This window comes from Acyrthosiphon pisum, chromosome A1 (assembly GCF_005508785.2).
Source record: "Acyrthosiphon pisum isolate AL4f chromosome A1, pea_aphid_22Mar2018_4r6ur, whole genome shotgun sequence".
Lineage (NCBI taxonomy): Eukaryota > Metazoa > Arthropoda > Insecta > Hemiptera > Aphididae > Acyrthosiphon > Acyrthosiphon pisum.
In genome coordinates, this window is record NC_042494.1 from 130,651,225 (window position 1) to 130,678,655 (window position 27,431).

The following is a 27,431-nucleotide window of genomic DNA, read 5'->3' on the forward strand; positions in this document are numbered from 1 at the left end:
TTGATTTTAGGATTCCGTGTGATCATCGCATTAATCATGATAACGTGATGAAGTAGATTATATTGACCTCGCAATATTGCGCATCGCTTAGTTGTATTATACGTTAGTGTTTATACGAGGAATCTATAATTATTTTACAATTTATTTATGGGTTAAACAACTACGGTTTTCAAAAGTATCGGGGTTACAGGAAATTTTAACACACCGTATTATACGATATACATCATAACACTGTTATTAGAAACACAGGCCAACTAAAGTGCTTTAAATGGTAATCGAGAGCCGAGAGGTATGTACATTTTATAACATGGTTTCAAAACAGTATAATATCTACTATAATTAGTGCTTGATATGGAAAAGGGCATTATAAAGGCGCATACAAATGTAAAATAAATTGGCATTGCTAATAATGTTTAGGAAAATCACGAGAGATACTTTTTTTTATAAGCAACATATTCAACTGATCGAAGTGGAGCACTACAAATTTCGAGAGGGTGTCATTTGGCAGCCACTTCACTTCAATCATCAACACTTTTAATGTTAATATAATGCTAATATTAGTCGAGAATTATCGTATATGAAAAAAAAACAATTCGTTTATTCGATATTTATACATCAACACGTATTTATTAAAGTATTCTACTTCATCATATATATAATATAAAATATGTATACACGCGTCACAACTCATTGTCTGAAAATCAAAAGTCAAAAGTGTTGAATTTACCAACAAACGTAGGGCGCAATGTCAGAGTGAATAATAGGCCGCAAGGGCGATATAAATTGTTAATATAATTATTATGTATTTACTATTTACAAATTAAAACATTGATTGAATCATGCAATGTTGATACCTACTAAAAAGACAAAAAAATTATATAATATGACTGACATAATATTACAAGAACAACGAAAATATATAATAATATATTCTATGATATTGTAGAACCTATTATTAAATCGTTTTAAAATCTATACCATGTACACGTGTACCTTTATATTATTATTATCATTACATAATATTATGTGTACAGTATACGTCGTCGTCCCGTGCGTCAACGCACCGAGAATAATTATGATAAGCGCGGAACTTCAGCAGCGAGTGAGTGCATATTATTATATACACATGACACACATTATAATATCAGTCAACATAGATAATACGCGATTTAAACAACCGCACCGTCCGCATCACGTTGAAAATATATGACTTTTGCGTAACAATATTTGACCAAGGATCTTTATACGTTGGGTACTCATGGAAAATGCGTGTAGTCAGTTAAATGAATCACTCCGTATGGGTATTCACTATAATTACAATTATATGCTATGAAAATACCGATTCACTGTGCTAGGCGATAGTTATAAAATATAATATACAGAGTCATTCACCAAGCATGCTCACCACCATTTTTTAAATGTAATAATGAGTTTATTCAAATTCCGATTTTTTGAATTTTAAAATATAATTAAAGACAATATTATTTTCAAATTCCTGGGAGATTTTTGTACATCTTATGAGACCTATTGTGTGCCGATACAAACGTCGGTTTTTCTAATGAGAACCCCCGTTTTTCTGTAAACTATATAGTGGATTTTTAAAAAAAAAATTTTTGAATTACCTAATTCAAAATTTGAACTAGCAGTCTTTCATTTATTAAAATTATTATATTAAAAATAATATCTACCCAGTACCCAGTCATTAAAATGTATAATACAAAAATACAAAATAATATAAAATAGATTTAGTATCTGATTTAGAATTAACTAAATACTTAAATTTATTTATACTCAGATCATTTTTATAAATAATAAATATTGAACGATTAATATAAATTACTAAAATTTTCAAATTACCATAACTATATGGTAGTTTATGGTCCTTATATCATCCAAACCCATTATAATGGACCTATTATCCTTTGTACATAATGTTAAGTAACTCAAAAACTATTAGTTAAAATTTTTATTTTGTACGTCCATATTTTCAGAAAAATTATCGACTAAATAATTTACTGTATAAAAAGAAGGTTGCCATTTAAAAAAAACATAAGTTTGTATTTCCACAGGACAATCCTTAGGTATTACAAACAATCTCAAGAATCCGAAAAAATGGTCTTCAAGTATATTTAAGAAAAATCCAAAAGCTATATAAACCATATTTTAAATAACTGTATTACTGAAGAAGAACAGAAGGTGAGCATATTTAAAGCGTTAACCTGCACGAATGTACAAAACATGCTACCGGTTCGAAATTCGTCTAGCTGCAGCACCTCTATTAACTGAGTGTATAAGTATAGGGGGATTCTTGATTTAACTATCCATGCTTAAAATTCTTAAATAACACGATACCTTTATTTTGCTTACGTGCAGATTGTGTATTATATTACAATTTAAAATGATTAAATAAAAATATGATTAATTTTACAACAAAAATCCGAAATTAAGTACCTACCTGATACCAACAATTAATCCCGGAACTGAAAATAATGATGATGATAATAATAATATTATTATCTTCACTGGTATTACTGCTTCCGAAATAAAAATGACAAATGTGAATAGGTATCATTGATATTCTGTAATAAATGGTATTACATTTAATCGGGTTTCCAATAGTTTTAACTTATCTTTATTAATTGTTATTGCTGTTAAGATGTCGATATAAATAACAATTTATAATTCTAATAAGTTATGAGTTTTTAATGTCACCACTCGCCAGTAATTTTTGTTTATAACTATTTTAATACTCTTATAAAATATGTGTTGTAAATAATATTATATTCTCGAGAATTGAAGGCAGCCGTAAAAAATAATCTAATGTTGGTAAGTACTCGTATATTTTAAAACATATTTTAGAACTTGAAAACATGGATGCCCACAGTAAATAAACAATAAATAATCGTGACCCATCTAATAACGTTAAATCTAATGCTAAAACAAATGTCGGATTGTGACACCTCGCTAACATAAAATAATCTTAATTGGTTATTGATATTATGTTAGGTCCGTTACACCAGAACTCAGACTTCAAAATTCCGATTTAAAATGAAGTACTTTTTGTTAAATTTTTAGAAAAGTTTTATTTCCAATTTCAATAACATCTGTAAAAAAAGTTTGCAAGAACTTAAACACTCAACTTTTGATACATACACCTGTAAGTAAAATTGTTTACTACGGTGCTCGAGTGGTTTATAAACTAACACGTCCATTAGGGAATCCATGAATCTCCGTGTTTCACGAGTAGCTCAAGAATATAGTTCACACTATGTTGGAGTTCCTAGTAACTTAGCTAGTAAATGTGTGCGAACATTTTATGAGGCATTTTTACTTCAGGAACTTAAGTACTACTTTTATGTAGTGAAAAAAATCCATAAAATTTGATTTTTTCGATGCAGTTTTTTTAATCCAGTGTATAATAATTTACTAATAAATGCTCACTATGCTCACTTATGTACCTTATGTTGTCTGGACACTTAAAGCTATTAAAGATTTTTAGTAGTTACTAGTTACTAGAAATACAACGTATTACCTACTTGACTTAAGTACTAACACAGTAACACAGTGTGAACTACGTTATGAGGTACGTGATAGGAAGGTGGTGCAAGCCTATATAACTCCTATGGACCACATGAATTTACCCCACTAAAATATAGTTAGTAAGTATATAAAATTGTAATTTCGATAAATATGATTTGTTTGTTGATACGACGACATCCCTTACAATAAGCAAAGTCATAATTTTAGTCACCGAATACTGTACCTGTTCCGTTCCTTATCTTGTTTATTATAAAATCAATAAAATATTGCTTACTGCAGAAATTCAATAAATAATGTCATGTTTTTTATATTTAATCTTATAACATTAATTTTTATTATCGAGAATTCACATTTATTAAAAAGGGGTTGTCAAAAATAATTTTGTGTTGTGGTGCGAACATTCTGAATTCGTTTCTGTGTAGTATCTGTCAGGCCACAAATATAATATTATAATAGACATTTTAGCGTGTGGGGTAACACTTACTCTCTATATTATGGGTCTTTTACTCTTTTGTTTATTATTATACAACAAATCACATAATACTATACTATTAATTGTAGCCTGCAAGTTTAAAATATTAATTTACAATAACGCACTGATTTTATGAATGCAATTTTCGGATATCAAACTAAATACAACTAGGTACCTACCTACACTAATTCACATTAGTATATTATTATGTATTTATAAATATCATTGTGGATTATTATTGCGACTATACTTTACCAACGTTTAATTTGGATTTTACAAACCTTGCATAAACTTTATAATTATATGACAGTATAAATTACAATAGATGAAGCAATAATAACCCACAGTGTAAAAAAATTCATATTTATTTATTAATCTAATATTATCATAAAAATCGTCATAAGCTATTATATTATTACGGTTGGACATTGATTTTACAAATACATCGATGTACATTATAGACCCACATTATTTTGTGTAGTACTGAACACAACACATTCTAAATAAAGTCAATAGTAAAACCAATAATAAAGCCTAATAGTCGTAAAAGCGTATGAATAATCGTATACACAGTATATCTTCGGCGAGTAGGGACCTGTGGGCTGTGAATGATGGAGGTAGATGATGAGACATGATGTGCGTCTTATACCTCGGCTCGTACAATCCTCGGGAAATGGGCGACGTGTAATCGCGATGATGGCGTTCACAAATATATTACGTAGGTACAATAATACTCGTTACGCTTGAATTTCACGCTCATAAATTACAGCGTACCAAAATTATACGTTTTCGTGGACGACGGCGTGAAAAGCGAAAATGTAGGTATTATTATAAACATCATAAGCCAATGGGTGACGGTGACACGTTGCATAACGCCACTATTCAGTGGCGTATATAGGATTTAATTTCTAGGGGGGTGGGGTTTGAACACCTAAAACTACCCCTATATACGCTAATGCTTCTAATATACAAAGATTGTACTTAGATTTTACAAATTTATAAATAAATCTATGCAAGCACATTATTCTAAGTACCTACTGATAATATAACACGTTGTAAATAAAGCAAATATTGGTCGTACAAGCGTATGGATAATCGTATATAACAGTATATACCTGGTGATACAATAAAGTAGGGCCCTGTGAATGATATAGATGATGTGACATGATGTGCGTCTTACCTCAGCTCGTACAATCCTCGGTATACGGGCATCGAGTAATCGCGATGATGGCGTTCGCAAATATATTACGTACAAATGTACAATAATACTAGTTCGTTACGCTAGAATTTCGTTCACATAAATTACAGTACACCAAAATTATATGTTTTCGCGGACTAACGAGTAAAAAGTGAAAACGGTTTGATCGAAAATGTTGAATTGCGTGACAGGCGCATCGTCAATGGCCGGAAAATACGTACGACGAATGACGGAGATGATGGAAAATATCCATAAAGATATTATTATTATTTGTTTTATTATCTCTGAAAAAATCACGCTCGTGGATGCTGAAAGCGAGTTTATACGAGATTTCTTCCAATGGTTAATGGTTAAGCCGGGTTCACACTATACCGTGTCGTGTGAAATAACTGTGGTAACCGTGATTATTTTACACGACACGGTGTAGTGTGAACCCGGCTTTAGTCGCATGGACTACCCACGGTTTAATTCACACAGGGGGCATGATACACTAACCAGTAACCAGGTAGGTTAATCACCAAAATACGAGTTTTGGTCCTAGTTCGCGCTGATGGTCACAGATGTTTTCGTTATTCGTGCAATTTGGTTGTATATTCCTTAGAAAAGAAAACATATTTTATCGTTTTTTCCAATGACCACCAGCAAAACTGCGTGGTGGATAATCTGCCAACATACCTTGTTAGTTATGTTATATTATAATATTTGGGGTTTACACTTAAGCCGGATTCACAGCTGCGTCGTGTGTCGTGTCGTGTCAATCAAATCGTATTGTGATTGGATATTACTTTTTTGGTATCAATTAATAACCAAGTTGCAACCGAGTATACCAAGAATTGACTACTGCTCAACTTTTAAACCATATTGGTTACCAGTCGTAACCATATAATAACCAAGCCCTCGCACGACACGACACACGACGTAGCTGTGAATGCGCCTTAACGCCATGTCGGGACGTGTCATGTCGTGTTTTTAATGATCATGTGCCTTCATGCTCAGCCTGTGCGTGCATTTTTTTTTTATTTGTATGCCAAAATGAAATCTACCAAATCTTCCAACCCTACCAATGATATGAAATATGAATATTGTACCTGATGATAACATTTTATCATTTTTTTTTTAGTTTTAATTTTTCTGCACATATCTGCAGTAACCACACGGCCAAAAGTTGAAATATTCAACTATGTGGTATCGTTTGGTTACTGTGATATCGTGTGATAAAATAATTATATGCCCTATGGTATACCTTAATTGAACCACGCGGTTCAGTCAATCAGAGAAAATTATTTTACACGTCACGACACGACACGACACGATATAGTGTGAACCCCCCTTACATCGTGTACCATGTCGATCAAATCGCATTATGATTGGACGTTACTTGTTTGGCATCATGTAATAACCAAGTTGCAACTTAGTATACCAATAATTGACTACAGTTCAACCTATATTGTTGCCAGTTATAACTTATAACCATATAGTTACCACGCACTCACACAACACGACACACGACCAAGCTGTGAGCCCGGTATCAGTTCTTGAGTCATAAAAGATAACCCATCCGCCGACCGATGCTCGATGGTTATTTTTATCAAATAGTTTTTGCGTTTTCGCGTGAGATGTCATTCCGACCAAACTAGTATTATAATAGTGTGCACATATTATCACTTATTTACGGTTCAACGAAACTCATCACCCGTTTCCCGAAGGATTACCAACCAAAAGATGGTGCGTCGAGGTAAGACACTCATTAGTCACCTATATAATATGAGTTATATTCATTTATTTCCTGTAATAGGACAACTTACAGTACGATGGGGTACGACAATAGGGTCGTTGTTTATAATTTATTATAATTTATAAATAATGTATATTAGTACCTAGTGTGTATGTAATATGTAATGCTAGTAGATATGTGACTATAAGATTTGTATAACATGATTTCGGCTAGGTATCTATTTTATATAATATTATGGAGGTTGCCCGGAAATAAAATATGGTTAACTACGCCAGAAGTATTATCGCATAGTAAGTTAAATAATAACTGCAGCAGATATATCAACCGGTGCCGTTGATGACTGCACCGGGAAAGAATCGATATTTTTCTATCTTTAAGACTTGTATTGGAAGTGATACGGTATTATACTGGTTTTTATTCGGATATTTGGGTTCGTACATTTTTGTAACAAATTTTGTAATATTGTTGGAAAACGTTATACCTGACGTCAAATTAAAAAAAAACATTGTGCTCAGAGATAGTGGACATAGTTTAGTTAAGTCTCGTTAACTCGAACCTCGATAACTCAAATATTTTCCTTGCTTCTTGAAGGTTTATTAAGGTATATAAGTATACAACTCTAATGAAAAATACATATTAGGGCGAGTTTATTTTTATTCCCCTTGAGATTTCAGTAATCGAGACTCGTCTGTAGGTATATTATATTTCTTGATTATCAAATGTGTTGATTTTTTTTTAAATTGGATTGATTGTACTTATACCTATTTGTATAAAATATTGTATACAATTAAATTGTATTGCCAATAATTTACATTTATAAGAATATATGCGATTAGATTGGAATTAACACCAAAGCACTATAAATATTAAATTATGATTCTAACTGCGTATTTTCTTATAATGTCCACGAAAAAACAAATAATCGCTATACTTACTATTTATTAGTTTCATATTATCTCATCGTGCGTAATTAAACATATTATTATGATAAACTCGATCGAATCAAAAATCTTTTTTATTTTACAGATTCAGTCGATTCGGTATTCTCCATTTACCCCGCTATTAAAACTGTATACGAAATCACTAAATGGCTGAGACCGAAACCTTCAATGTCTAAAAAAACAAATAAACTTTTCTCTCATTCAATACACGCGCAATATGAACATAAGATAGATTTTGGGCTACCTAACATAATAAAAAAATATTATTATAAAATAACTTTTGATTTATATGTCAAAATGTTAAGCAAATAACAACAATTCGCCGATATTTTGTGCTGTTTAAAAATTGACTATACCTATATCGGATATGAAATGTATTTACTGCGTAGAACACGATTATAATACAAATGAAAATATTTTCATTTTCCTTATTAACGTTTGTAATGAGATTTTTTTCCTGACGTAACGAATCGTGTTTATTTTTTGAAATAATAATACAAGTCTATCAGAAAAAAAAATTGAATCGAGTATTATAATATTTATTTGATCATGATTATATGTATTTTAGGAAGTATCGAAAAAAATGTCAATAAGATAAAACCTTTATAGTTTTCTCTCAAAGATATATTATCGTTCTACAGCTGCAGAACCATACTGTTTGTAAATGTTTAAATCACGTAAACACTAAAAACGATTTCCATCGAATAGCATTTACTTTTATTTGTTTTATTATTATACTTTCTATTAATTTTACATGCGATTTTTATAGTTAGCTATTTAACTTTAAAATATTACCGGAAGCTTCATAAACATTACGAGCTTATAGTGTGGGGTATTGCCGTATTGGGTATATATAATATAATATTAATATATATACGTTGTATACACCTATTAAACCTGCTATTACCTATATATTATATTATTACACTTTAAAATGTAAATATATCTGTCTACAAAATTGTATTATAGCGGATAGGTAGGTTATTTATTTAAAAAAGAGACTATTTTAAAACATTCAAAATAAATTATGAAGTCTCAGATTAAACATCTAGTTATCCATAATTAATAATCAGTTTTTATTGTGAATATCATGGTGATTACATCAAATATCGCATTTAAACAATCTTACACAAAATTGTTAGCAAATTGTTGTTTGTAATTTAAATTATATTTGTAAAAAAAATCTAAATTGTTTTCCTAGGTTGTTTTTATATTTAAACACTACATGTTATTACTTATTATAATACGCGGTATTACGATCGTCATATGATACTTTAATATAATATTTATGACTTATGCAAATTCGTTTTAATGAATTTTGAAAAAATATGCAAACATATGCCTATAATGCATTGATATAATTTAAAATGAAATATATTATGTACTTGCTAGATATTAGCACTAAGTAGTCTCCCAACTCGAGTTATTCACTGTCACTCTTCTGTAATATATTTTTTGTTACTCATCAGGTCCTACGGGTACCAGGTACCTATTGTACAATGTCAGTGTAGATTGTAGTTGTTTCTTTAAAAATGAAAATAAATTAATAATCTTAGGGCCACTATGTACACAGGTCACTGGAAATGAAATGTATACCATAAATACCCAAAGTCTAGTTAAATTAATAGAATACATTATGACATATATTATATAAATATGTTATGTATTATATTATTAGTTTCTAATGGTATTTCATACTACCTTTGCATAAAACAGTTTTGATACAGCATAGCTTCTATATTATGTTTAATGTTTATGTATTAGGTAGGTATACAGAAAAAGATGCAAATACTTGGGTATGATGTTTGACCTAATTACATAACATTATTTTGTTGATTTCGTAACGAATAATCTTTAATTTAAAAACATATACTCTACTATACTTGAATTTATATACATAATATATACCATCAAATAGGTATTGAATTAATCAAAACTGAAACAAAAATCGGTTAAAAACTGCAGAGTATCTACATATATATATAGGTACCCACATAAATATGTCCAGCAAGCGGTGCAGCAGTCTAAACTCACAGTATTTGTTTTCACCAGGGGCGCATAAAAAGTGTGAAAATATGCGGATTGAATCATATTTTTGTGGAAAAATATATTTCATCGGAACTGTATTTTCACCTCAGCCTATACTTTTCAATAAGTTTTATTTTCCAACGAGATATAACTCGATATTTCTTGTTTTTTTTTAGTTTCACGTATCTACATGTAAATAAGAGTAGATTTTCAAACTTTTTGTCTTGTGTTATAGGTACTATACGAATTATCACCATGATCATCGAACGATAAATTAATTGAATTAAATTTTGAAATTAGTTTTGATTATTATACCTCGTTCTAGTTCATAACTAGATTAAACTTAGTTAGGTGTACATTATTTATTATAGGAATTAGGGTAATCAAAAAATTATTTCAAAGGAAACTTATCTATATTGTTATAATATATACTAACTATAGTATTATTATCTGTTAATACGCACGATTTCGTGCGATTTCAATGGTTTCAATAATTGTTATTGTCAGAGTAAAGTGTTTTTGACATCGGTACCTAATTCAAACGCGACGCGCGCGCTGAATACAATTTGCGATTACGGTCCGCCGACTGTTTAGGGTTGGATTCAATTAAGGCGATTGTCGTTTAACGTATACACAAGGCCAAGTGGTATAGACGCCCTGTATATATTATTATTATTATATACGCAAAACAGTCATAAGCAGGGTTGGGATTTTATAAAATTTGCATATTTCTTAAAAAATAGCAGAGTAAGCTTAAAATATGTTTTATGATTCACAGAACTGAAATTGAAAATATGATTTTGCATATTTTATGATTTTTAGATTATAGTGCTATTTCTGGACTTTTTTTAGATATTTTCACATTTTGACCTGTTTTTAATCGAAATCCGTCTTATTTTATGGGACAACATTTTAATACTTTTAATAGGTACGTGTTCTTGATTATTTTATAATATCAAAAGTAAATATAGATTATGTAAGTAAATAGACCTATTACACAGATGCACTGACGCGACGCAAGCAGCGGTATTCGTAATTTCATATTTTTTGATTCTAATTTGAAACTTTTGTTTTCTTCTTATTTTGATGGTTTTTTATATTATTTACGGCTGCGATTATAGTCTAACAAAATTAAAAATTTTTTGTAAGGTAAAATTTAGATTTCCTAATTCCTATTTTATTGGTTTAAAAAGGTAATTAAAACTATAATATATATAAAAAAAAAACAATATTGTAGTAATTGTTGAGTATAGCCATTTAAATGGATTACATTTTAAATAGGTACGTTTGATAAAAAAATTAAGCCAATATGATGTATTATCGTCTTTATAGTAATTTTATAATAAAGGTGTAATAATAACACCACGTGTATAAAATGAACACTTGTGCGTGTACCAAACGGGGATTTAAATAAGAAGGTCCGTGCACGGCGCGTAATAGCCACAAAACGAATTTATCGTTACTACTTACTTTATAAAATGTATATACATTATACATATGTGTATATATATTATTATATTTTTACAAGGATTATTATTTTTATTAATACCCGGACGATAAAACCATCGAATCGTTAAATCGCAGAGGTATATATTCACACTGCGCCGGGGCAATATAATATACTAAAAATGTGTTCAGTAGGTACTGCAAGCGAACCATACTATTTATTAATAATAGAAAAAAAAATTTAAAACTCCTCGGCGTAAGTGCGACCCTTTTTTTTTATCGCACCCGCTCTATTCGTATTTTATGCAGACACGTCCCAAATTGCTATTATCAACAACTATAAATCAAATTGTATGCGCGCGCGAGTTGCAATCCTACAACAACGTCCCCCCGCACTGCAAGATATTATATTCCATCCAAAGTTATATTACTACTATTATTTTCACTGCTGAATGTGTACAGTGTATAAAATATATATATTTATTTATTTATTTATTGGGCGGTGAGAAGTACTTTTCGTGTCGCAATCAATATCGATGTTCATCAGCCACCATCGCGCACAATGGTAGGTATTTGAAAAAATAATTTCACAGCAGTAAACTCGCATCGACGATTTATTCGACACAACGCGCTCACGTGAGTTATTATAATATTCGTATTTATTTTTTTTTCAAACAACAATATATATATGGGTGCTTATAATATATTTTATCAAAAAAAAAACGATTTAAACTCTAAACAGTTAAATTCAAATAAATATTCGTAATTCTCACTATTAGTTGTCGAGATAAAGACGAAATTCACTGTAGGTACACAATAAATTACGCACCCAGTTAACACGACGATATCAAAGGATTATGATTTGAAGATTTTAAATGGCTGGAATATATCTTTTTAAAACCCTCAGACCGTATATTTGTTCAATATTACTCCGAATAGAGTACCTACACCTATCTATAGTTTGAAATAACGAAAAACGTTTAAAGAAATAATACCAGCTGCAGCAGTATAATATTATATGCTGCAAAGGTGTTTTATACAGAGTGCTTCGCTAAGCATGCTCGCCCCCATTTTTTCTTCAACAATCAATTTATTCAAATTCTGTTTTTTTAAATTTTCAAATATACTTAAAGACCAATTTTTCATATTCTTGAATTTGTTTGTACCATTTTTACAAATTATAATATATTATTTTGATAGATTAAAATTAATTGCTAAAGTCTTCAGTACCCATATTTTAAAAACCCATTATCATGAACGTATTATCCTTAGGGCCGTTCTTACAATGTCCGGTAAAGTGTCAGTTAACGCTAACCGGATGATAACAGATTTTATTACCGGCAAAATTCCGCCGGTTAAGTGTCGGTTAACTTTAACCGGAGGTCGTAAGAACCAGCCTTAGTAATAGTTAAATAAATAACTCAACAACCACTTGTACGTTTTTTGATTCTGATACGTCAACATTTTCAAAAAAATAATCCACAAAAAAAAATTGCAATAAAAAGAATGGGGGTTGTTTGTAATTTTAAAAACAAAAGTTTATATCTCCACAGGACATTCTCTAAGTAATACTTACAAATTTTATAACATAGTCTTTATAAGTAAGTATACTTAAAAATTCTAAAAAACAAATTTTTCATTAACTGCATCAAGAAAAATAATGCGGTGAGCATGCTTGGGGAATCACTCTGTACCCATATTAGGTATGAGATATTTACCGTTTATTTGGATACATTTTGATGGACGACCATATTATATATGCTACAGATAAAACCCGAAATCCGTTGAAACTAGTTTTAACTAGTCAAAACTAATTTCCACAAATCCCTTCACTCAATTCTGGTCTTAGCTAGTTAAAACTAGAATTCACCGCAGGTTCAAATAAGTCAGTAATAACTAATTTTAACTAAAATGCATGACAATACTATATTGTATTTAAACTCGTGCTATATAAAACGCACGCGACCACAGACAATCTATAAATATTGCTCGATAATTATTTAACCAGTCGACTATAAAATCAATTAAGATAACTTTAACTAGTCGTCCATCACTTCGATACGATAACTTCGACAGATTATACCTACAATAATATTAATAATAATACGATATTGATCTATAGATCAGATTATATCGTCGGCCGTGTTTCGCCAGTGCGATTGTGTTCGTTGTAGTCGTTGTACCTACGTGTTTTTGTCGCGAATTGTTCGTTTATATTCTAAGTTATTTTTTTCGCTCTCGTTGGCATTTGCCAGTTTTGAAAGTCGTTCTCAGGTCACTGTATACTTTGGTATCATGTCGTAAACTAAAAGAAAAATGAGTACCTGAGAACGGTTTTTTAAGAAGCTTATGGAATCGGTGGAAGGAAAAAAAGACAATCATTATAATATCATTACTAAATATGCTTATATGAAACGCTTCTAAAAGAGGTCGAGGATGCGATATCAGCAACTAAAAAAACCTCTGTTCAATATAGAAGGATCAAGCGATTAAATTTTTTAAAATTTGGCGATACAAAACAGCTGGTAACCCGCGGAGAGCCAGTCAAATATTATTACAAATTTATTACAAAAAATATTAAATTATTTGATCATTTTTTTTTAAAGTTTTTTTTTTTGATTTTCTGCAAAACGTGTCATCTCCGGAAATGATACGTTTTTTTAAAAATATGGTTATAGTTCGTTTTGTAAGTTTTTTCAAAACGTATTATTTCCATTATTTTAATTTTGTACAGATTTTATAAAAATATTACGATAATTTTTTCTATACTTGACATCAAGTTTTAACAGTTTGAATATGTTTTAGATATACAATAAGCACAATATGGAAAATATTTATTCATATCAAACTCAATAAAACAATAAAACAGCCTTGTTGCATTTAAAATTTAGTATATGATTATGGATGGTTTTTCGTGAGATCATACTAAATATATAATAATGTATGACAGTAAAAATATGTAAATATAATAATATATACCTACTAATTATCAAAAAAAAATTTAAGAATTAATGAGTATTCTTCACTTTAATTCTTCACAAAATGCAATGAATCATGATAACAATTAAGAACTAAATAGCATAATAAGCACGTGGAAAATATTAATTTTTATTAAACTCAATATAACAATAAAACAGCTTTGTTAAATTTAAAATTTAGTATATGAACATACAATGTTCTTTATGAGATCATACTAAATAGGTATATATTATTTTATATTATCCGTCATGGCTTGGCTCACTTAGATTGCAACATAGCTTCTAATAGTTCAAAGATTTTTTTATAACTTAGGAGTTGGTAGGTAATATCCATGACAAATTAATATAATTACATTTTAAAGTACCTACCTATATTATTTTTGTCATGAAAATAATCTTAAATATGGTTTCATGAATTTTAATCACAATGAAGCCAGCTATCATGAACTTTGGTGGGAAATTACAATCATGTGGATATGGGTGAGTTTATCATGTAATTTTTTTTTTATTTTATTTCAATATAATTTTTCTATTTATAATTGTTGGTTTTGTACTAAACAACATCATACATTAATACGAATTAATGAAATAATTTTAATTTTAAAGGATTAAACCACTTTGGTATTAGCACGTTTTGAATTAAATGTAGTTTAATTGCTATACCGATAACATGGGTAATAACATGTTTTGATGCAAAATGGAAACAACACGTTATGAATTAAATTATGGATATACTACGTTTTGGAAAAAAATGAAAAGTATGACCTATGATTTAGTACAGGAAATAGCACGTTTTGAAGGAAAGTGGAAATAACACGTTTTGAAAAAAAAAGTAAAAGTTTAAGCTTAATTTCAGCTGGGAAATAGTACGTTTTGACAAGAAATAACAGTTTTAATCGATTTATCGCCATTTTTTCCATAAAAATTTATGTATAACTCGATTTTATTGAAAATGGAGATAACACGTTTAGCATAGAAACACCTCATTTGCCGATGGAAGGTATTTTTGATGTCATTGATGTGTCACAAGTCCCTACGAGAGATCGTCTGAAGGTTGAAACTTCAAGAAAGTACGCCAACATTACCACTAATATGATAAATATTTTTTCAGATCTGAATTTATAACATGTGAAGTTAAATTCATCACATAGAATCAAGTTCCAAACAATCATATTTCCCTCCGTGCAGCCGCATCAAAAGCATCGACGGGGTCGGGACAAGGCTTTATAAAATGCACATGTAAAATGTCCTGCAGAATAAATCGCTGTTTATGTAGAACAAATAAAATACTATGCAATTTTAAATGACACGATATAGTTTGTCCTGTCAAAATAAATAATATAATAAATTCCTATAATAATTAATCTAATGCGAACTTATATTTCTACTTTTCCCTTGTTAAAACTAGTTTAACCTATAAATATAAAAATTATGGATTTTAACTAGATAATTATAGTTTTCACCAATATATTTTAAACACAACTAGTTCTAACAAAATAAAAATAAATTAAAACTAGTTTTGACGGTGATAGTCTTAGTAAAGAAGTGACTAAAGGGATTTGTGGAAACTAGTTTCAACAGATTTCGGGTTTTAACTGTAACATAATATATTATATAACGTAGCGTGGTTCTCATATTACTCTTTTCTTAACAAGTCATCTCAAGAACTTTCCAGACGTCCCATATACTGTTTTTACGACAGCTCTGCGTTAACCGCAGATCGTTGAATATAATATGTAAATAACTAACCTTTAAAATTAAGTAGCAACGAAATTAATCTAATATATAAATTAAATTATTAAATTAAATTAATTTTAATAGAATCCATTAGATGAAAACCAAATTTTGGTATCAGCTGTAGAGTACACGAATTCAAACATTCCAATTTCCCGCTCTTATTCATGGTTGGAACTTGGAATAGAGAATGATATTTAATTAATTAATATTGTATTATATGTTAGCCGTTATTGTCTAATATTATATTGTTTTGAAATATATACAACGTACATACTAGTATTATACTGCATACTGCTCACTACTGCAGCATTATAATATTTACTATTGTAGAAAACATACCCCTAAAATTACACAATCTATACCGTCATAAACATTATAAGTTTCTGGGTTGGAAAGGAAAGTTTTAACTATTATGATATTATTTTATTTACGTCTAATACCTTAAATAATGTAAAATGAAACATAATATTATGTGTGCGTTAATAGTATTAAAATAAAACCCAAGTAAGTCGCTCTGCGCCTCTGCTGATCAGTAGTTTTCGAGTATACCTAGTAGGTACCTCCCTTGTTATGAATGTATTCAAATTTAAAACTTAACATTTTAGTTTAACGATAAATCATTGCACATGAAAAACAATACCTAAGCGGAGACGGTATGCTAAATTGACTAATATTATAATACGCTAAGAATATTAGTATAAGTAATTTTTTTTTTATATAAGACGTATGTTTAGTAGTTGAAGTATTTTTGGCATTTTTTGCTAAAAACATGCTTATACCTATAATATATTTATTATTATTATTTACCATTTATTTATTATTATGTTATTATAACTTATACTTAGAAAAAACTGTGTGAATAATTCTCAGAAGCTAATTAGGTAGTCTAAATATACTAAAAAAATTGTATTCCTTGTGTAAAAAAAAATAATAAATTACGTACCAAATGGTGAAAAGTTTCTAGTCTCTGCGATTAATATTTTTTTAATTAAAACATAGAAGAATACAGATCATTAGAGGAAAAATCGTTATTTTTCGTTTAAATATATTACAATTTTACTTTAAATGTAAAAAATAAAATATGAATTAAATTTTTGAATTTTAAACTACAAAATAATTTACAAAAAATTCTCAAATAGTTGAAGACTGATTCATTCTATTTCTCTAAAAGCTTATGTCAAAGATAAAAAAAATCACTGTAATACCAATATATTTATAACACCACTCAGAATTTAAGATAACCTATATAAACAGTTTAATAATTTAATAACAATAGTAGGTTGAAAATTTCGACTCTATCGAAGTAGAATAATATTATACATTCCTAAGCGTAAATGCAATTTTCATAAGTATTTGTTAATTAGCATATTGTTATACTTCTTAATATCGTTGAATGTGGGCGTAATATATTTCGAAATTAATGTTCATATAAATATTGATTCAAAACATATATTTCGTGTAGGTAGGTAGATACACTGTACACGCGCCATACACTCCACTGTCGACTCTGAATGCAGTTTAGCAAACGAGTAATAACAAATTTCGTGTCTATAAAAAAATATTTGTATGGAGTGTAAATAATGTAAGTAACTTTTTTGAAAGGGTTTTACTTCGGAATAAAAATAATTATATGCATGTTTTTGTGTATTAAAGATTTGGAATTGAAAATAAAATCCAATTTCAAAATTAAACAGAAATCTGATAACTGCTAGCTTATGTGAAAACAATTTAACACACGTGTTATTACTTATGACTACATAATATACATTATTATTATACTTATGACAGTTATTGATCAGCATAATATACACATTTAAAGTTTTGCAGGCTATCAGGTTAAAATGGTTTAATAAATTATATAGTAATATATTTTAGAACCACTGTGGCGTTTTATATCACTGTTAACCCTAAATGACAAGTTTAATTATGTATTAATTTGTAACACACTCGCTAATTATATCGTCTTCTGAAACGATAAAGCGTTACATGACTGAATTCCAATTTTCAGAGTAACCAATAAAAATATGAACGACATGGTTAATTTAGTCGGGTGTGGCTCTTTTCATTCATACGTTCAAATATGTTTCACGACATATTATGAGAAAGAACAAAGTCTTAAAAAAATTAAATTTTTCGCACAAAAACGTGATGTACGTGTTATACGTATATTTTGTACTGGCACTATACAATAAACGTCTCATAATCATATTTATTCACTAACTAAATATTTATAAATATTATATTATAATATAGGCTTGATATAAATCTGCAAACTGTGATTTATATAAATTATTTCGTTAAAAATCCATAATATACCTATAAAATCCAAATGTATAATGATTAATATACGTATAATATATTTGTTTACTTGAACAATGCGGACTTTTGAAATTTATTCATTTTTGCGAGAAATATTTCAATAAACTAAAGAGTAGGTAGTCTAACTTCGTAAGTCTCGTGGTATATTTGAAATCGTTTAATTGATTGCAAAAAGTACCTACATAATAATATTATGTAGGTAATTATAATTTATATATATTATATATAAATTATAAATAATATTTAATAATACAAAATAAATGTTTTAAAAGCATTTTATCAACAAAATGCTTATTTTAGCAAAATATTCACTCCAGTCTTTAAGATTGAAGGTATTTTTTAGTAAAACATTTGATATAATTGGGACACTAGAAGGCCAAAAGTAAGAAATTCCAATAATTTGCTATTAATACGAAACAATCTCGGGAATATTTACGCAACACAATAGTCTATAATATAATCAATTTTGTTTTTTGTTGTATTCGGTATAGAATAATCATAGGCTTAAAAAATTCACATTATATTTATATAAAAAATGTTTAGGTATGATTTATATATATATTAAAAATACATTCAGAATTTTTTACTATTTTTGGTTTCTTTTCGATATCTGTTGATAACATTTTGGTTTCTGGGTCAAAAAGCTTAGAAAAATAATACAAGGTTCTACATAAGTTTTTATTCAAGCAATTTAAAAATAACAAAATACATAATTAACATTTTTTAAGTGTTTGAAATTGAAATTTTGAAATTTTGATTTAATTGGATAGTAGTTGAAAAACAATAATGTTTCTTGAATTGATTTTAGTTATTTTATTTTGTTTAGCAGAATATTAATCGTAAAGACTTGAAACTTTTCATCATTACGTACGTTATTATTTTCTATTCACATTTCAACTTTCAACATTTTTAGATTAGGTAATTTAATATTATATATACCACGAAACACGAACCTATTTACAGTATTCTACAGCTTTACGGTACGTCGGTAAATTGGCTGAAGTTATTTGCGATTTTTTGGCCAGAAATTAGTTTAACATGTTGAATTCAGAATCAGAAAAATACAAAATATAAATACAATATAATATAAACATTATAAAGTATAAACTATGTTTAGAAATAGATGCTAACAGCTGACTCAACTACTTCACTCTGAATCGGTTTTTTGGTAAACAATGGGTTATCACTTATCAATGAATTCAAATAATACATCTACCTGTAAAGATTAATAATATGATCAATGAAGTATATTTCTTCTATCAAAACCAAAGCTTGATCATACAGGTAATTTAGCCGACCGACGTTCGTTTTTATTTTTTTATAATATAGAAGACAAACAGTAATTAGAAAATACGGAACAACTAAATTCATAAACAAGGTAAATTCATATTTTGGTTGATAGAATATTATCCAATGCGCAAAATATGAACAATTTCAAATAATGGTGTGAATATTTATAAGGTAAATCTATCTGCGTTTTGGCTCACAATTTTTTTTTTTTTTAAACTTTAGTCACAATGAATATTAAATATAAAAAAAATATACAGTTGTTTACGCTTGTATTACATTACGTGTAGACTGTAAAATGTTTCAAACTCTCCTTCAGATATACTGTTTACTATTTTTTTTATAATATGTATTACATTTAAAAACTGAGTGCGTGTGTTAAAAAAATATAAATTTATTGGATGGAAAAATTAATGTAGCTTGATATTATTTTTATAGAATATAATATAAAACGAGATCGGATACAAAGCTAAGATAAAGTGTGAGAAAACATAAATAAATCTAAGCGAGATTATTTTTGTTGTGATGAAATATACGGAATAATATATTGAGCGAGGTGGTCTGAACGCATGAAAATGAAAGTCAGAAGAAAAATAGTTTGGGTTGAAGATAAGTGTGGATGCTGACAGGAAAATGGAAACATCACGGTAAAAGTGGTCAAAATGGGGGTAGGAGGGTTACCGAATGTGATGTCATCATTCCACTTGTCTGTGTTGACATATTTCATCCCCTACTTAATTTTCTTTAAGAATGTCATCCCTTAACAATAAATTATACTATTATAATCTGTCTCAAAATAAAAAAAGTATTTTTTTATACTAAGTACAAAATATTAATATTTTTATAAAACTTACATAAGATCAATATGCGTAGAGTGAACTCGTAGATATTAAATTATTTGAATACCATCATATTATTATGTACTTACATTACGACTCCACAAAATTATTTCAAGTAGCTTTGACAACTGAAAAAGACAAAAAATAATTATTAGATGTTTATTTTACGAAGAATGTGATAGAACGGTAATTTAGAAATATAGGTATACAGTGTGTGTTTCACTTCTTAAATAGTAATGCAACATATTTTAACTGAATGACCACATATTAAAATGGTAATAAAAAAAAAAATATACATAACACAAAAACACACATTTTAAATCAATAATTATTAAACTGTCAACTCTTTTAGTGTCTAATTATTTATATTTTTTAATTGTCACCCCATCTGATTATTACCAAATTTAAATAGCCCTATTTTTTCAAGCAACTTTGATTAATACACTGTAGCAATTTTAAGTTTCTTGTAGGAGGAATGGGGGAATGGGGGTTTGTAATGCAGGATTTGACTTTGGTTTTACGTTAAGCAAGTAAATACTAAAAATAATGAAATGCCTATGACAAAAACATTTTTAGTGATAAGGACACGTAAAATTAAATATCTAATTATACCCATCAATTGAAAATTTACTATCAGTACGAATTTTAAATAAAGATAAACCCGTATTTGATTTAATATTTTAACTGCACAGTCAGTCAATTTTTTAGGAAAAAAAAGTTTACTTATCAAAGTTGCATAAAAAAAAATAGGTATTTTGAATTTGGTTATAACAATAAGTCTTGAAGTTTATAAGAATATTAGTTTTATATGCACACACCAAAACAGACGTTTTTTTGAAAAATTGGTCCATCATATATATTTAGTATCTACCAACTTCTCCATAAATTCATATTTCAATTTAAAATCTTCTGTATGAAATATTAATATCATGTTACTATTTAAGTGAAACACGCTGTATACATAAAAAATAGTTAGTGTAAAATTTAAATATACCTAGTATATTAGCTTGTCGTCTACTAGCTTAAAATTTAAGTTCAGACGTTTAAACCAGACGTTGGTTATATCTTTGCAGTAAACTATAAAATATTGGAATGATTCCAGATTATAAAATATATTACCTACTATAACAAGAAAAATGTTTGTTCGTACAAAACGGGAATGTTACGGTGGTATGTTGTTAGGTGATAACCGCACAAGGGCCAGTGTAAATGTACCGAAACAATAGTGACTAGGTTTCATATGGTCAGTAGTTGTAGTCGTTACGATTTTGACCTTAGACACGATAAAATATAAAATGCTCTCGTAATGTGATTAATCGGTTTTCCTAGCCACTAAATACAATATATATAATCATTAGAAACTATCGCAAATTGGTATACACGACTATAAATAAATAATAATTTATAAGTATGAACAATTTTTTTTTATAAAATAGTATTTAAAATTAACAGTTAAGATTAATTTTACAATAATCATTATACTACTCAAATGTAAATAAAACAATTTAATTTTGAAACAATTGTAGAAAAATAAAAGGAATTTATTGTGCAGTTTGCTTTTGTTTTAAATAAGTCTACCGTGGTGTAGTTTAAGTGTGAATATTAAATTTAACTATACCGAAATTGCATTATTAACAAATAAGGTTTTATATAGTTCCATAATAATATATTAATTATATTATCACTACCCATTCCAGAACCAGTTAAGTTTAGTGTACTTTAATTATGCTGTGTTTCAAAACGATTAAATTTATTACTACTCGGGAACTATTTCATTTAACCTTTGTATAAATGAAAACACCGCTGAACGTTGTTATTTGAAATATATAATATGCCTTTGTCAAGCCCTGGGAATAGGTAGGTACTGTATTTTTCATTCGCATATCACGCGTTAAAAATGAAACGCGGAAAACAGTGAAAAATTAGCATTTGTGGTTGACGTTTGCGCTCGTTAGATTTAAGAGCCGTTTTTCTAGGTTTATTTTCAATTATTTAAATGAAAAATTAGCTGGGATAACAATATACGTGGTCGTCGTACGATAACGATATTTGCGTATCTTAAAATTATTATAAAATCCGTCGGAATGACATATTTTCTTGTAATTAATACAATTGTTTTCAGGCCAAAGGAAAAAATGCCAATTCCGTTCTACCGGGACGCCGATCGCTGCAATAATACGTCCATACCTAGTGAGATTAATTAAACATAGTATGTACAAGAGTGTTCTGCCTTAGATATCGCGGGATAAGTGGATCGTGTTGAGATAACAATATTATGTACACTATAGTGGGGGGGGGGGGGGGGTAATCGATTTACATAAACCATTGTCACGACACATGTACGGCGCGGCGCCTCACCATATTATATTATATAAAAGCGGTTGCAGATATATAAGGAGAGAATCGTCGATATATGAAAATGAAATATAATACTTTAAAATTTCGATATCAATGGATTCGTTCATCTGACAAAAACTTTTATATATTATCTGATCGGTCTCTCCATTTATAACGAAATAAATAAAAGTAAAAAAAAAACTTTGTGCTGACGTTGATTGATGCAAGACGGATAATACTGCTCAATTCCCATGATTTCGGAGTACGCGATTTATATATATATATATAATAGGTATATAAATACGCTCAGTAAATTATTATACCTGGTTGCCGTCGAACCTTCTCTCGAGATTTCTATTTTCTTTTTTTTCTTTTGGTTAAACAGGTACATACCGTTGTAGCCGTGTCGTGGTTTATTGTATATGTTTTATACGTAAAATAGCTACGCAACACCCGAGTGTTATACAAATCGTTTCATAAAGGCATCATGACGCGTATACGATATAGGTACCACCATCGCTCGTCAGACGTTTTTCAAACGATTAAAATAGGTACCTACGTAGCTTCTGGATTAATGTCTACACCAATATTATCACGTTATGACGTTATAGTGGTAAGTTACAAATAAAATATGTTTATAGCGATGGTAAAATATCATTCGATTGTGGATCCGATTAAATCATAATATTATTTGGACTTGTTTTTATTAATCAATTTTTACTAAAAATCATTGGATTGCTATTCTGAGATATAACAGGTGCCTATATTTATAATTATATTACATACATAACACAATAAGTTCAATGTACACTGTATTACTAGTATAATAATAATTATATAATGTTGTATGCAAATCAATGCCTTCTCTATAATCCAGTTCTGTTTTATATGGTGGGAGCGGGGTTATCATAGTAAAAAAAAATAATTTAATGTTTTAGTAATATTAAAAATGTTTATAAATATATTTATATAATTGCAATGTTTTAGATGGGGGGAGGGGGGTGTTATGACGCTAGGTTGTATTGTAGCTCATCAGTATTATTATAGCTGTAAAGACTTTCCTATCTCTTCGCATCGCAATGACGACGCTATAATTTTACACGTATGTAGATTGCTTTATCAGTACTTGACTATAGTTCTGAAGTTTTGTCACCGAGCTCAGTAAGTTTAACACAAACAACCAAGTCGGTAAATAACCATTTTTTTTATTTAGAATAGTGACCTGTATTAGATGTGATTGTATAAACATTAATTTTACTCCTCTCAACAAGAAATTATTTTATCTGAAAATAGAAACGCTAGATTTCTATTTTATTTTTAAATTACTTAATGAATATATTTATTTATATTATATAGGTTTTCATGCAAAATATTTCATTTTTCAGTTCCTAGCTATAGTAGATACCTTCTTGCAGATTTGTAAATATTTTTTATGCATCATTCAAATCCAATACCTAACTATTGTATTAATGTACCCAATATGAATTTGTATATATATCCTATATGTGTATTCAATTTTCGAATAATAAAATCATAATATTGACGTATTATCATGTGTTACTATTGATATTTTTTAATGTATATATTTAAATAGTGTGTCTTTTGATATTGTTTAAAATATATAATATAATCTTTCATGATATTATTGTACACTATCATATTGCATTAGAATATTCTTATTAGCACTAGCCGTTTAAATAAATGAATTATGATGACTCTGGTGCAGATGAATATACTGCACTACAAGTATAGTTATATATAAATACCTACAATAGTAATGACCACCTATTATTTGATTAAATCGGATTCGATTGAATATTGCTATAGATAATTTAGAAATTATAATCACTTGTAAGTTGTAGGTAAGGCAACGATTCGCGATGGTTTTTATGACAATTTTGATATGCTATGTCAAAACCAACCCTTGTTAACCGTCGTTATAATATCCCAGATCTGCAACTGCGATATTTGTACGATTATAACGATATGCGAGTCCTATGTATAGTCAGTCTCTCGATGCAAGTAAAGTTTTTGGGAGAAATCCCGTGTTATCGAAAATATCGTATGATTATTATTCTATTTGAACCCAAAAAGGGTCAAACAGAAATGATTGAAGTACTTATCTCACTAAATATATATATAATAATAATATTATATTATGAAGGTACAGGCATTAAATATATTCATGTTAAAAATACAAATGGTATTCTCGTTCAGAGTTTGATGGTGTTTGCGCACTAATAATTAACGTTTCAATATTATTTACTCAGTCTTTTCATATCTTTCGATGTATTTATTAAATAAATTTAATCGAAGTACCTATTTAAATTGAACAATTTTTTACAAACAACATTTTAACGTGGTTAAACGACCGTTAATCCGGGAAAATGACTTGTTGAATGCGATTACTTAAATTAGTTTTCCGAATGTACATTATGACTTAAAAAAGTATAAGTATAACGTCACAAGTTTATACTTAATTGTACTATACTGCAGTGTACATATGTTTCTGACAGTTATCAATGTTTCCATTTTAAAACTTTACCAATTAAAAATAATTGTGTACCCCCACCTATTATTAAATATTGGAATTGAAATTTAACCATACCTTCGTTTTTAAATCGAGTAGGTACCTACCTACCTGTGGATTATATTATAGTCAAGCAGTGAATATATTATTATTATATTTTTATCTAAATCAAATCCTGAAAATACGCATGGTAGTTGTTATTCTCATTTCTACAATATTGCGTTATCCTACCATCGCGAATCGTGTGTTGACAGCGTATGCAGTGCCAAACTTATACTGACCATTACCGCGTGCATATATTATCCTTTTATATCAGACAATTTCCGAAAGACCTCGTCATAATATATTATTATGTTCCTCAAACAAAATGCCTATTATAGTATTATGTGTCTCTCAGTTTAGCCTATATTATATGATTATAATATGACATGTTTAAACGAAATTCTCGTTCTGTTTTGATACCAAGCTAATTATTATTATGTTCCTTCTCAGTTTGTATTTTGTCATATAGTTAGCTCTTCAATGATAATATTGTTGTCTATTTGTTAAATAATAATATAATGCAACTATAATTACAGGTATTACATTTACTGCGTACATTTTTTTCAAACTTTAGATTTTCTTTATACATAATATTATACAGTAGTTATAGTTTATAACCAATAGTATTTTAACTAATTTGTTCAAGCAACCAACAAATGTATTATTTACATTATTCCTTTATCATATCAAATAAAATTCCAGTTTTACCTATATGTATACTGTGTGCTGCAGTTTCCTTATTTTAGTTTTATAAATTATTTTGCAGGCATAAGTTGTAAGCCGTAAAGTTTACAATATTTCGCTTTGCTGCCGATTAGTTACATATGGCAAATTAAGCGACTGTATTGACACAAATCTGTTGTTAATTAAATCAAAATATGTTGTGTGCATGTGTTGAATTTCAACGAAAACCATCTATAACTAAAGTATGTAACTACCTACCTACGTATCTATATAGTCTGAAATATAACCATTGACTCGCATTTATATTCCAAATAAAATATGTTTATAAAATAATAACAGTAAAAAATCCATTTCCAGAAGTACAAAACGTGTAAAAATGGACCATAAAAAAATATAACTATTTATTTGATATTTATTTATATCAAATAATATGTTCACGTACCTACATCAATATTGAAAACTAAATTTTACCGATTTCTTCGAACAGAAATACAATCGTGTATCGTTTAAATTTTATCGAAACAAATTATAGGTGAGTACCTACATCGTTATTAATATGCTCGACAATGTGTTTGTAGAACTTATGCTACATTGAGCATTGTCTAATATTATCATACGAGCGTGTTATTATTATCGCGACAATATCCATACCTTGCTTCGAGTCACGAACAAGTATGCTCGACACTTTAATATTATTATTCATTGTTCTTAATAATAATTGTGAATCTCTTTACTCGCAGGCACACAAACGGAATTTCAATGTATTATTTTATGATTCTCTTGCTCCTCTGTTATATTATTTTCTGTAAAATAACGTCGGCGAGGGACCCGCAGGAACGGCCGCTGTATATAGGCCGTGTCACGTATCCATAGTATCTACACTACACAAGCCGGCGTTTTCGCCTTGGGGCTTATTGCTATGAGATTTGATAATAATATTATCAATTCAGCAGTCAGGTGCAAACTCTGCGTGACGTTATTATCATCGTTATTGAATTACATATATTTATATAAGCACACACACACGTTTGCCGATTTAGGTAGATACCACGATATTATACTATATATTGTGTAAAAACAATTTCGTGGGACGGTAATATATGTTATATGATATATATTATATATAGGCATATATGCTGCAGGATTTCTAAGCGTGTTTATCCTCGTACAACACATCCACCCGCCCACTATAATGGGTGTACACTCCTGTGGTAGGTTTCCCTGGCACCATAATGTTCAAAATTCCACATTTATTTTACACCATTGAGTGTTCCGCAATTTGTGCCGCTTCGTACTACTAATTTCAGAATTTTTACCA

At 28.9% G+C, this 27,431-nt stretch overlaps 1 protein-coding gene across 1 annotated transcript in view; it reads right to left on the bottom strand.

The window, feature by feature from the left end:
* Positions 1-27,431, bottom strand: part of LOC100166366 (neuropeptides capa receptor) — a 158,267-nt gene that overhangs the window by 105,958 nt on the left and 24,878 nt on the right. Inside the window, exon 2 of the mRNA XM_029488336.1 lies at positions 20,536-20,648. The gene's annotated coding sequence lies outside the window, so the exon portion shown is untranslated. The remainder of the gene's footprint in view (positions 1-20,535; positions 20,649-27,431) is intronic.